Source organism: Calypte anna, chromosome 11 (genome assembly GCF_003957555.1).
Source record: "Calypte anna isolate BGI_N300 chromosome 11, bCalAnn1_v1.p, whole genome shotgun sequence".
In the NCBI taxonomy this organism is placed as follows: domain Eukaryota; kingdom Metazoa; phylum Chordata; class Aves; order Apodiformes; family Trochilidae; genus Calypte; species Calypte anna.
This window is the reverse complement of record NC_044257.1, coordinates 18,251,319-18,264,991: the sequence shown is the minus strand read 5'-3', so window position 1 is coordinate 18,264,991 and position 13,673 is coordinate 18,251,319. Positions and strand designations below refer to the sequence as shown.

The 13,673-nt window shown below is 44.0% G+C and overlaps 1 protein-coding gene across 1 annotated transcript in view; it reads right to left on the bottom strand.

The window, feature by feature from the left end:
* The window catches only part of BANP (BTG3 associated nuclear protein), a 135,061-nt gene extending 127,853 nt beyond the window's left edge, over positions 1-7,208 (bottom strand). The window contains exon 1 of the mRNA XM_030457659.1: positions 7,125-7,208. The gene's annotated coding sequence lies outside the window, so the exon portion shown is untranslated. The remainder of the gene's footprint in view (positions 1-7,124) is intronic.
* Between the last annotated feature and the right edge of the window lie 6,465 nt (positions 7,209-13,673).

The following is a 13,673-nucleotide window of genomic DNA, read 5'->3' as shown; positions in this document are numbered from 1 at the left end:
TTGAGAGTAAAGACAAACGCTCAGCCCTATCCTTGGCTTTTTATAGCCAGAAAGAAGCCAAAAAGGGGAGCAAAAAACCAAGAGCATTCCTAAAAGCACTTGCTAGGAGGTGGCTCCAGCACTGGAACACTCAGAAGAACTCAGCAGACAACTAAAGGTATAAATTTAAAGCAGATTAGATGAAGTGCACTAAATCTCTCTACCAACACTGTTACTCAGAATTGATTCCCTTAACACAGAATTAAAGTAGCCTTTGTTTAATTAAGTAAATTAATATTTGTAAGCAACTGAATTAAATTCACCTGAATTCCAGATTAGTTTTTCCACACACGTTTAATGCAATTTAATTAATCTATTTTCAAACATTAATTCCAAATAATTCTTTTGAGCAGCCCCTTGTAAACAAACCTATTTAACTGAAATATCTGATGGCTTCCCAAAGTCACAAGGCATCATTCCAAAGTGTATAATCAAAACCATCCAATGCCTTGTTAAGAGATAAAAACATGCACAAAACATAAATCTTCTCTCTCATAGTAATTAGTGAAGGTAAACATGGTATTAAAAAAACCCAAACAATTTCCAAAGCTCTGGTCTATTTAGAGAGTTTAATTGAACTTGCCTTATTTGAGCAGCTAATCACTCCCCTGCTAATATTTCTCAGTGCTATTGATAAGTGAAAAAAAACTTCTCAGACTTCAGTTTGCACTGTGACAAAAATTTACTGCTGTTTGGAAAGCAAACTGCTGAATTACAAACACTCTTTTTACTTTGCCCAACCAAAAAGCCCCAAATTTTTTCCTCATCTTCATTTCACTTTTCCTTAAATCAATTAAGGCAAATTTTCAATTATGTAATTTCTGTTAAAAATATATACAAATGTATATAATAAATGTAAAATATAGATAATAAGTATATAACATACATAATAAATATATGTATATAAAAATACATAGAAGGATTAGTTTGGGGTTTTTTTCTGAGGCAAATAGCTACCACGAATGGGACAAACAAAGGTTCCTTATCATGCAAAAGCCAGAATTTGCTGACACTTATAGAAGTTTTCCAGAAGAGCAAACCAGCTCAACTACAAAGGCAAACCTAGTGATAAGAAGGTATTTCACACATGCATGCAAGAATATTAATCCTCAGTGAGGACAAAGTTATGCTGTAAAGGGATTATAGTATAAAGATCATCTTCCCCCTGGAAGTCAAGCCCCTCAGAGGACAGACTTGCTCATTAACTCTGCTGCTTTAGTGAAGTCACTTCAGCTTTCCCTCTGTTCCTGTCCCTTGGGGGACCCAGCCCAGAAGGACCCCTGAGCTTTAAGTCTCTGAGCAAGGAATAATCCCCCCCAAGCTTTGTGCAGTTCAGTTTAATCCGCTCCATCCAGCAGCAAATGATGCAAAAGCAGCCAAAAGGCATTCCAAGTACAAACCCATGATAAATCTTCACCAGGCTGCTCAGGTGATGTCTCTGCTGACCCAGCAACACAGCCCTTGCCCTGGGAACTCTGTCACAGCTTCACAGAAACAATCCCTAAACAATCCCTGTCAGTATTCCCATGGGAAGAGCTGGGAATTGTTCCTATCATTCCACACCTGAAGTTACAGATGGGTATTACAAGGCTCAGGACCTGACAATTCTCTTTTAGTTTTTTGCTCTGTGACTTGGAACATTTTTATAAGCCCAGAGTCTGGCTTTTTCTCTAAGATAAAGCTGGCAGCTGGCACAGGGCTTTCCTACACTAATTAATAATTCCCCAACAAGCCACATCAGTGTAAATGTAAATATACTGTACCAGATGAGGAATAACATAATAAAAAATCCCAAATTTCAGAGCATTCAGAGTTAAATGCACTGCAAGCACAAGAGCTACCAGTACCCCTTATGCTTCAACTCTCTGGAGCTGCAGCCCATCAAAAAGAACCTGAAAATTATTTTCAGAGAAAAAAAAATAATTAGAATTTACACTTCTTTACTACCAAAAATCATAAAGAAGATTCTAATCTTTTCTAGGATGTGTTGAGCTTTCCTTCCCAGTCCACCTCAAATGGCAGCTTAAAACATTAAGTCAATTTTGGAGTAAAACTAAACAAGGATTTCAGTTTAAGAATTTAAAAGAAATAGTGTAATAATATACAGGCATCTTTGGTTCAACCAGAGATCAGAAAAAAAATCCATCCTCCCAAAACATGACAGAAACATTCCTTATCTGTGAAAGCAGGGACACCAGCCATAACATTCTGGAGATATATAAAATAAATATCACTCACAGAGATGCTCTGCTGATAGGCTGCAGCACATGTGCTTAAAACACAGAGAGCAACACAACAAAAAAAAAAAAAAAAGGCAACAGCTGCTCCAAGAATAAAGGATCTTAATATTTCTTTGGACTACAAAACCTCACAGGGGGGAATAAATTCCCAAATATTCCTATGACAGCTCACATGATTTTTATTATTTTTATTGTCTTGTATCCAGAAGTATTGCCCCCTTTTTTTTTTTTCTCACTCCACCCTGCACAAGCCATCACTTGGCTGCCTTTTTCTAACTCTTTTAACACACTAGCACTGCCCAGAGACTCAGACAGAAATTACCCCTATCCTGCTTCCCAGGGTGCTCAGCCCAACAAACACCTCCTGGCACAAGGCAGGCACTGAGCATGGGGCTTGCAACATTTTTATCATCTCAGAGTCTGGGTTTTTTCTCTAAAATATGCCATAAATCCTCTCTGGACCTTGCACAAGTGCTCTGGTTGCTGTCCTGGGCCAACACCTGCACTGCCACATCTTGGAGGATTTCTGCTGAGTGAGCTTGGCAGGCCAGGGTAACACCTCTTAAAAATACACTTCTAGGTGTATTAGACATCCAAAAAAACCCCCCAAAATCTGAATTTGATTATACAGACATGTAATCCCATTGGATTTACTGATATCCACAGGGACTGGATATACCCAAGTGTCTGCAGATCCAGTGCCTGAAGGCAGAGGTGAGTTTTCTCAGTCAGTGCCAGGCACAATTTTCCAAGTGTGGCTGAAACCCAGCAAAAAACAAAACCCAAGAACTGCTCAGGCAGCAGATGCAGCATGCAGAACCAGATGTTCTGTTGTCTTAATGTTTTCATCCACTAGATGGAGAATTTTTATCAATTACAGCACCAAAAAAATCCTCCAAGTACTTAGAAGAAAAAAACCCTCCAGAAATGTTAAGGAAATCAGCACAGTTTTCAGCTTTTACCTCTGAAAGCTCAGGTTTTCATTAAGTTGTTCTGTCAGTACCAGAATTTTTCCCCTTCATACAAAAATATTCAAGAAAAGAGCTTCATGAGCAGCATCACAGCTGGTGCTTGGCTGGCTGAGGGCTTTCCCTCAGCCACTTGTTCAGTACAAACTCAGTGGGCACCCCAGGACTGGATTCACCACGACAAACACTCAGCTCAAGTTCAATTTCTGCCAAATGCTTCATCCTTACGTGCTCAGCTTAACTCAAACAGAATCTCTGACAACAAAAGGAAACAGGATATTTTTTTACTATAATTCCATGATTTTCCTAGTTTGTGCACTGCTGATTTTCTATACAGTCGAGACACTTTCTGATCTAGAAAGTCCAGGGGTGACAAGGACAGCACCTAATGTTGGTACAGACTTCAACTATAAAAAAAAACCACAATGGCCAACATAAAATATACAACAATTAATCTGCTTACTCTACAGTCTTACTCCTACAGCTATCTAGAAAAAAGAAACTTCCAAGCTGCTGAAACAGACCTTAGCACCTTTTTAAAATAGGATAAAATCAGTATTTTTACATTCTTACCAAAACCACCTATGAAAATACACTGAAGAGCACCACTTCTGAAGAGAAATGTAAACCAAGCAGCTCTTCCCATTCTGCAACCCTTTCACCAGCACAGTTTCATCCTGTTTCTCCACTCCCCCTCCCTCCTCTAGAGAAAATAAAAGCAAGCCCAGCTTTAAATGTGCAAAACTGTGTAACCCTAGGATGCTACAGCAAGGACCCTTGCTTAGGGGAGACTCATTTGGGCAGAAGGAGCAGGGAAGGAAGGAGAGTTTAACCTAACAGCTCTTAGGAACCCACTCCAAGGGCAGGAGGGATTCATTCTTTTTTCATCATAAAATACAGGTGCTCCAATTTCCAGAGGAAAATCTCAACTGAATGTATTTTAGTGGCCTAAGCCAGAGTTTTCTAAGCAGGAAGCAAGATGAAATGATTTTGTTCAACAGACAACATCACAAATTATTTTATTTCGAGTCCCAAACGCAAAGGATTTCACACAGTTAATCCTTTTGTGCACTTCTGCATAACATCTTCACATGCAGGCTAACAAGCAGGAGGCAAAGCTGAGTGCTTAACAGAAGCTTTAAAAACCTAAAACCGAAACAGAAACAAGTATTTGAAGTCACTTTGAAGACTTTTTATTGTGTTTACTCGGAAAAGATTAGGAATTACCCTTTTAATGAATCTGAAAACAAAACAAAATCCCCAAAGCAAATTAAATCACTTCAGCAGTTAACAACTAAATATCAAGTTTCAAGCTAAGGGAAATCTGTGAAAAAAATTTATTGGCAAAGTTCAGGATACACAGACTTTTTTTTTTTTTTCTTATTCTAATCCTTGGCTCCTCCTACAAGCAGCTCCTGCTGTTCTGCTCGATTAACATAAAGAGTTTCAAGAAGAGGTTCTGTGCAGAGAGAGAAATGCCCATCTCTTGCTTTCAGTATTAGTGTGGTGAGAGTCTTTACTCGCTGAGGAGCATCACAGCAATTTGAATTCAAGGCATTCTTCACTGAAAGGTGTGAAGACATTCAAGTTCTGACAAAAGAAAGGCATGTATTTTTCCTGCACAAAAAATGCTTTACACGTTTTAAGGAAAAACTCAAGACAAGGCCAGAAAAAACCTCAAAAGTGCTTGAGGATTTTGCTATAATTAAGGTGGGTCTGAATCCCACTGCCCAGCTCCTTGCAAAGATCCAGGTAAATCCACTCTGGTGACACTTATATAGCTATAAAATCCTCTTGCTTCAACTAATTAGTCCAAAGCAGTGTAGAACTCTCCTGGACTGTGTCAGAACCAGCCCAGGCAGGAAACGAGCCTTTTCCAACACGTTTGGGACATGTGCTGATGGAACCCTCTCAGCTGTGAACATGATGATTGGCATGCCCTGCTGTACTCTGGGTTATTATGCAATTACTCTATTCATCAATTACTCATTTAAAAGAACCTTAACATTTAATACCTGTCCAGTAACCACACAATAAATTAAACATGGTTGGATAATTAAGACATGAAAGCCAGCTACTGCTATTGTAAGAGAGATCACAAATGTCAAAACATATACTACAAGATTTTCATCCTCTGAAGGAGATGGAATGTTTCCCCAACCCCAACTCAGCCTTTTTAATCTTTACAATAAATTAACTAGCCTCGCTTCCTACCCTCTTTTCATGTATTATTGAAAACTGAACCTCTGCCAAGCTGTTAATTAATCCCCAGAATAAGGCTCCGCTTCCCAACCACATTCTTGGGATTCTGGTCTATTTCCATAGCCACTCAGTTGAAAATGTATCAATAATTCCTAGCAGAAAACACACTGTTTTGAGAAGCACTGCTACAAAATTACCAAAACTGTGTCTTTTGTTGTTTGTTTTTTAGAATTGTTACTGCCTTGTAACAAAACTCTCCAAGTTTACCTTTGCTTCCTGCAAGCCTCCCATCAACAGCAGGGAACAGGACACTACACCTAAAGTAACCTCACACAAAAGGCCAAAAACAAATAAAAACCCCAAAACATTCCAAACTATAATTTTACAACAATCTGCTTCCACTGGAGCAAATCACTCAGTTACTGATAACCTTCCACAGTTGTTTACTTTAAAAGAAAAAAAAAAAAAAATCTTCCCTGGAGAGCTCTAAAAATAAACTGATACATAAACTAGATGCCCCATAGCAGGATAAAGTTACTATGTTTGGTTAAGTACACAACATCCCACAGCACCAGGATTAAATATATATATATATATTTTAAAAAGCAACATTTGAATTGCAAATAAGGAAAAAGGGAAGACGGAGTGTGTTATTATTAAACAGATGACTAATGTGAGGAGACCAGAAAATATTAAACCCGATAGGGTTGTGAAAAAAAACAAAAAAAAGTAAAAAAAAAAACCTTCCTATGATTAAATGACCACATAGGCTGAACAGCACCTTCAGGAGACAATCTGGGTAAAAAACCTTCCTATGATTAAATGACCACACAGGTAAACAGCACCTTCAGGAAACAATCTGGGTGGGTTGGGTTGTTTTTTTTTCCCCCCCAGTGTGAAAAGGAGCAGCCCCTTCCCATCCCCTCTCTCTGCCAGCAGCTGAGGCAGTGCCAATGTCACCACTTCCACCCTCCAAGGAAAGAGGGAGGGAAGGAGGAAGGGGTGTGCTCAGCAAAACCCCTTCCCAAAGCCCTGCCTGGAGTGCAGCGTGTGCGCCACCCGGAGGAGGCTCCTTCCCAACGGGAAAACTGGGAATACGGGGGGGTGGGTGGGTGGGGGGGGTGGGGAAGAGAAAGGGCACAGTCTCCAGGGACACAACCCGGGGAGGGCCCAACCAGCCCCCGCATCTCCGAGGCCCCACGACCAGCGAGGCCTCCGCTGCGGGAGAGAGAGAAGGGGCCAGAAATATGGGGGGCAGGGAAGGGGAAAATGAGGGGGGGGGACACACACACCCCACCCCAAGCCTGAGTGGGGAGCGAGGCGATGAAGAGCAGCCCCCCGCCGAGGCCCCATCTCCGGCGTCCCGCGGCGGGAAGAGGCGAATCCCCCTTGGTCGTCCCCCCCCATCCTGCCCCGTCAGGGTGAGGGAGGGGGCGGAGGCCCGCGGCCCCCCCGCCTCTGGGCCCCTCCTCCCCTCAGCAGCAGCAGCAGCAGCAGCAGCAGCGGCGGCGGCGGCATTGGCGGCGGCAGCCACCGCCTCCCGGCCCCGGGGGTGCTGTGGGGCAGCGCGGTGAGGAGCGGGGGAAAGGCTGTGAGGGGCCCTGGGCTACACGCCCGGTTCCAGGCCCCCCGGGAGCTCAGCCCCAGCCGTCCGGCCGCGGGGCGCCGCGGTTACCGTGTGCGGTGCTGAATTCTCGTGGTGTTTGTCGAGCGGCTGCGATAATGGCGTCCTTCCTCGCGAGAGAGCTCCCTCCCCACAGCGCGCAGGCGCCGCCGCGCTGCGCCCTCTCCGCCGCCTCCCTCCCCGACTGCCCGCGCAGACGCAACCTCCCGGACGCCCTTCAGCGAGGCGCCGCCGGAAAGGGACTACAATTCCCAGAGGGCAGCGCGCCTCCCCCGCGTCGCCGCCCCCGCCGAGCAGGACGGGACCTGTAGTACATGCGCCCCGCGCGGTGCATGCTGGGAGTTGTAGTCCGCGCCACAGGAGAGGATCCCACCAGGGTCCCGCTAGCCGCTCACTCCTCTTCCCCTTCACCCCGAGGTGTCCACCCGCCCCTGCCGCACTCCCATGGCTTCACGAAACCCTCTCAGTGCAAAAAAACTCCCTCCGCAAAAAAACTCCCTCTGCAAAGCCCCTTTCGCCATCGCCCCCGGGGTGGTGATGTCCCCACCATGTTGTGGGGGTGGCGGTGCCCCCCAGGCTGTGATTCCTCCTCAGGCAGCGTTGCGGGGCTCCCATTGTCACACATCCTATTTTATTAAGACTTTCCACACCTACCAGGCCATGTAGGCAGAGGATTTGGGCCGTGGAGCTGTCAGCAAACAGATCACAAATATATTTGTACCTTGAGAGCCACCTGCTCTGAGCCCTTCACTGCACTGAGGGCTCTTGAGGGGCTGCAGGGCAGGAATGGGATTATCCGAATGGGAGATGTCATGTTAAGGAATAAAAAAAATGTCACCCTCCTCAGAACACGGCTGGAGAACAGGCAGCAAGTGGGAATTGGCTAAATCGGGCTGATTGTTCTGTTGCTTCCTTCGTTCCTGCATTTGGTGTGAGAACAGAATGGCTTTGGCGAGGGTGGGAAACCTTCTGTTAAGCTTCTGGGAATGATAAAAATAAAGAAGCACGGAGGAAGTATGCATCTAGCTCTGCAAGAAGACAAATACTAAATCATTTTACTATATCCTTCCATTTCAGCGTTGCCCAAAGACAACAAACTTTACACTTCATTTTTCAGCTCCAGCATAGCCAGGGGTGACTTTCAAATTTCTGCCCTAAAACATCCCTTAAGGCAGGGGCTTAATTCAGTTCTGCAGTGGCATGGCAAGTGATCAAACCTGCTCTGGTTCAGCTGTAATTCTCTGCCCTGACACCTACAGACCTGTGGCTCAAGGAGCAGCATTGCTGTGGCTGTAGATACTGGTTTGAAATCCTGTTCTCTGTAGCTTTGTCACACCCAAACTCAAGGTGCTCACTGCAGGTCTTCAGTACCTGTATGAAATTAAACTCTGAATGTCACAAAATCTCCAGTTTCTGAAGTGTTTCAGACCCCAGGGGAGCAGCAGCTCCTGTGTCTGGATATTATAGACAACAGGACTTAAGGGTTTTTATGTTCCAGATGGGGAAACCTATGCTGAAAGAGGTACCTGCTCCACCCCTTTCTTTAAAAGTGCTTCTAATGATTTCTCAAGCTGGTGTTTTCAGTATTAAACACTCCTTATGAGCCTAGAAATTAACAGCTGGTGTGTGAGGGAAACCTCAGCCTCTCCTTCCAAAACTGGAGCAGTTCAGCTGGGTCTGTTGCTTTACTTGTGCTGTTCTCCCCCTCCACAAGCAGATTAGGAAGTTCAAAGGTTAAACTGCTAATAAACTGACTTTTCACACAGGATTGTTTCAGGCTTTGCTGCACAGGTTTGCCCTGCAATGGATTTGCCTGTGAGAAGTTGCCAGCTAGAAAGAAGCAGAGTGACCCAAGTCCTCCTGAGCCACCTCCTGGGGGAAGCTGCTGGTAAAAGCTTCTGCCACCATAAACCACATCTGAGGTAAAACCTGCCCTGTTTTCTCATCAGTACCTTTCCCCCAAGAGATTATTAACTCCCATTCTGCTGAGCAGGGGAGATCCTGCTCCTCTCTGTATAGCCAGCAAATAATTTCTCAGCAAAAACACAAACCAGAAAAACTTTCACTGTCAAACCTGTCAAACTCTCCACCTGTAGATGTCAAATTAACAGCAGGGAATGCTGGCAGCACCCGACTGGTGTTGGATAAGAAACTGCCCATAAACAAGCAATAGGAAGAAGTAGATTTACTGTAAGTTATATTCTGATTTAAGCTATGGTAACTTGGTCAAGTGCCGACATCAAATCCATTTTTATTTTCCTTCCCCCCTATAAAAATGAATAAAAACTTCAGGGTGCTAATAAATCAATTTCATTTTTTAATATTATAAAAGAAAATACATCCTCTTGTCCTGACCCAACTAAAATAACAAGGTACTTCTTTGTTGCTTTATTTCCCCACCCTTTCCATCCTCTGTTTTTATTTCTCTCTTTTATTTTATGCATGTGCTAACTTTTCTCTGTCATGTTATGAAGAATCATTCAGTTCCAGGAAATATCTAGCTTATTTTACTGTTGTATCAGCATTCATTTACTGTTGTTTCCTAAGGAAGTTGCTGCTTTCACATGTTTTGTGTGGATCAAGAGACACTGGTATCTCATTCATCAGTTTCCTTTTTTTGTTTGTTTGTTTTTAGGAAAAGAAAAAACCTTACCATAGCATCAAAGGTAAAAAATTAACACACTGTGCACACAATTTTGCAGCTGCAGCAGCAGCAGGAAAACAAAGGTTGCCAAACAAAACATTTGTTTAAACAAGTGACAAGCATTCATAATTATACTCTCTGCTGAGCATGAAAATACAGAAACAAAGGCATGAATTAAAACAGAAGATGTGACCAGGGCACAGAAGTTGCTCCAGAGTATTCACCAAAAGAACTCTGTAGGAACAGTTTTCTTTTCTATGGGTAAAATCCTTGATCACATCCTATGCCATGAAAAATGAAAACGAGGACTTCAAGTTGCCCTGGAGAGGAGCACAAACACATCCTTGTGATCTGGTAACATAGTGAGGCTTAAATAAAAGTTATATAAGATATAATTAAAAAAAAAAAAAAAAAGAAGTTAATACTATTGGTAAACTTGCTGAAGCATTTCTCCTTTTATCAATAGAAAACTTCTCTGCTGTTAGACTCTGTTGCCAGTTTTCATTCTCTGTACATGTTTCCTCACCACTGACTTGTCAGACACCACATCCATTTTCAATTATCTCAAAATTGTTCTTTGATTTCACTGCAGAAAACAAATCAGGATCAAGTGAGGCTCCTGCACCTGCTTCAGTCACCTTCATGACTCAGAGCAAGACACAGACACCTCCTGATCTCACTGCTGGCTTATGCTGAGTAGACTCAATTTCAATCAATTACTTTCATTACTGAGGATGGAAGAAAAGGGCTTGAATTCCTATAGCAGAGAGAAAAAACTTGTTTCACATCTGGTCATCTACCTGGTCAAAGTTCATGGTCTTATAAGGTCATTTTTGCCAGTCTAGGGAATGAGAAGGCTCAGGCATCACCTCACTGATCTCTTATCATAGAATCAGAATTGGCTGGGTTGGAAGGGACCTCAGAGATCATCAAGTCCAACCCTTGATCCACTCCCCCCGTGGTTCCCAGCCCATGGCACTCAGTGCCACATCCAGGCTCTTTGGAAAGATCTCCAGACACGGAGAATCCACTACTTCCCTGGGCAGCCCATTCCAATGCCTGATCACCCTCTCCAGAAAGAAATTCTTTCTCATCTCCAACCTAAACCTCCCCTGGCACAACTTGAGACCCTGCCCTCTTGTCTTGCTGAGAGTTGCCTGGGAAAAGAGCCCAACCCCCCCCTGGCTCCAACCTCCTTTCAGGGAGTTGCAGAGAGTGATGAGGTCTCCCCTGAGCCTCCTCTTCTCCAGCCTCAACACCCCCAGCTCCCTCAGCCCTTCCTCACAGGAATTCTGTGGATCCCTTCACAGCCTCCTTGCTCTTCTCTGGACCTGCTCCAGCACCTCAATCTCCTTCCTGAGCTGAGGGGCCCAGAACTGGACACAGGACTCAAGCTGTGGCCTCACCAGGGCTGAGCATAGGGGCAGAATCCCTTCCCTGGACCTGCTGGCGACGCTCTTATTTATTTTCATACTGTTCCATCTCTCTGTATACATAATGAAAAAGAAAATAAAATTATAGGAGGCTGTTTTCTCAGAATCCTGCCATGCTCACAAGCTCAGTGTTTGCACTCTGTCTGTCAGGTTCCCAGGAGCACGCTCACAGCTGTCCCTGCTGCCCTTTTACCTCTGTCACACACCTGATATCTTTGCCCACTATTTGCTCGTTTGCTCAGCTTTGTTCAGCTTTGCCAAAGACCATGTTTACCTCCTCAGGTACCATTACCATCAGCAGTCATTTTTAATCCATGGGGTTATCAAAAGCCTGAAGGGATCACACTTAACTGATTTCAGGGGATTTTATCCTTTTTTTCAGGTTGCCTGAGAGCTGCCTTTTCATTCTGTGTGTACTTCCCCCCCCCCAACCCCCGTCATGGCTTTTTTTTCTTTTTTTTTTTTTTTTCAGAAATCCAGGTACAAAACATTACATAGCCTCAATGTCTCACTGATGCTGTTATTCTAAGCAGAATCTGACCCTCTCCCAGTTCTGAACCTGCATCCAGTTAGACGTGTGTTTAAAAATATTTGCAATATAGCCCCATTTTTTCATGTGTGAAAGGTAAAATAACTGTGTACCCTGTATCCTGACTGACTGCCAGGGGGAAAAGCTGGGGAGAAAAGCCCAGAAGATCCTGAAGGATGAACTGAATATGGATCAGCCTTGCACCTCTGTAGGGATGAAGGATAATAGCATCGTGGGCAACAGGAAAAGGGCAGGACCAGCACATCAAGTGACTATTACCTGCTAATTATCACTTACTAATGTATCTGGGATAATGTGTGAATTTAGCTGGAATACTCTCTCCTGGTTGGAGACCCCTAATGCAAGAAAGAGAGTGAAAAGCTGAGGGAAAGAGAGGGAGAGGAGAGGAGAGGAGAGGAGAGGAGAGGAGAGGAGAGGAGAGGAGAGGAGAGGAGAGGAGAGGAGAGGAGAGGAGAGGAGAGGAGAGGAGAGGAGAGGAGAGGAGAGGAGAGGAGAGGAGAGGAGAGGAGAGGAGAGGAGAGGAGAGGAGAGAGAGGAGAGGAGAGGAGAGGAGAGGAGAGGAGAGGAGAGGAAGAGGAGAGGAGAGGAGAGGGAGAGGAGAGGAGAGGAGAGGAGAGGAGAGGAGAGGAGAGGAGAGGAGAGGAGAGGAGAGGAGAGAAGAGAAGAGAAGAGAAGAGAAGAGAAGAGAAGAGAAGAGAAGAGAAGAGAAGAGAAGAGAAGAGAAGAGAAGAGAAGAGAAGAGAAGAGAAGAGAAGAGAAGAGAAGAGAAGAGAAGAGAAGAGAAGAGAAGAGAAGAGAAGAGAAGAGAAGAGAAGAGAAGAGAAGAGAAGAGAAGAGGAAGAGAAGAGAAGAGAAGAGAAAGAGAAGAGAAGAGGAGGCTGGGGAGCTCTGTCATGCTCCTAAATGTCCTAGGAAAATCTGGACATCAAAAAGCTTCACCTAGGCTGAAGTAACATGTAACCTTTGGGATGTGTGAGCCAATCCACAGAGAAATCAGCGTTCAGTTCCACTCAGTAACAACCTGACAGCTTTGTGCAATCTGCCCAGGGCTGTATTTTTAGCCACTCCACAGAGGTTTCACATGAACTCCTCAGCAGCAGTGCCATCCCAGGCAGCTTCCCACCACTTGATTGATCCTCCTGCTAGCTGTTAGGCAACACAGGCTAAGTGAGGGAGATGCTGGTTGTGAAATCACTTTCCTGTAGCTTTTTAATGACAGTAAAACTGTCAGACTATATTTTTCCTGAATTGTTGGGTTTGATTTGCCAGAGTTGCCACTGAGACAATATTAGGAGAGGACCACCCTTGCAAGCATGATGCCAGGAGAATCAGGTTTCTTGAAACACTGATTGAAGGAGGGAACTTCTCTCTGCAAGTCACAGCATTCACTCAAAGTTAATCAGAATAGAAGTACAGGCAATCAGAAAAAATATCAGCAAAAAAATCCCAAACATTGATCCTCTCTGTCCAGTCTGGAGGCATTTACAGCTGAAGTCAAATGGGTTAGGGTTAGGGAAACTTCTGGGTCTCTGCTTCTCTAGTTTCTGTCAAGACAGAGTAAGCACATGTCCCTTGTGCACATTCACACCCCAGATCTGTAATTCCCCACTTGTGAGCAATAATAGCAAGTGGATTTTGCAGTTCTTCAGGCAGAACCTCTAGCTGATGGGGCTTGGCCTAGGGCATGCTGCAGCAGGCAGCTGGGAAAGAAATGAGAAGCATTAAGACCCCTAAATAGTGGGGTTTGGAATAGTAAATAGCACAGAAAAACCATTTTAGGGTTCTATAGAGGATTCCCTGAGCCTTGCACTGACACCCTGTGTGACAAGAGATGACAGCCATGCATAGACAGCATGAAAATATTGTCAAGCAAATATGTTTCTGATGTGAAACACCATAATTTGTTAAGTATAACAAAAAAGAATATTGAAAAATATTTCATGAATAAATATATGGATTAAGGAGGGATTTTT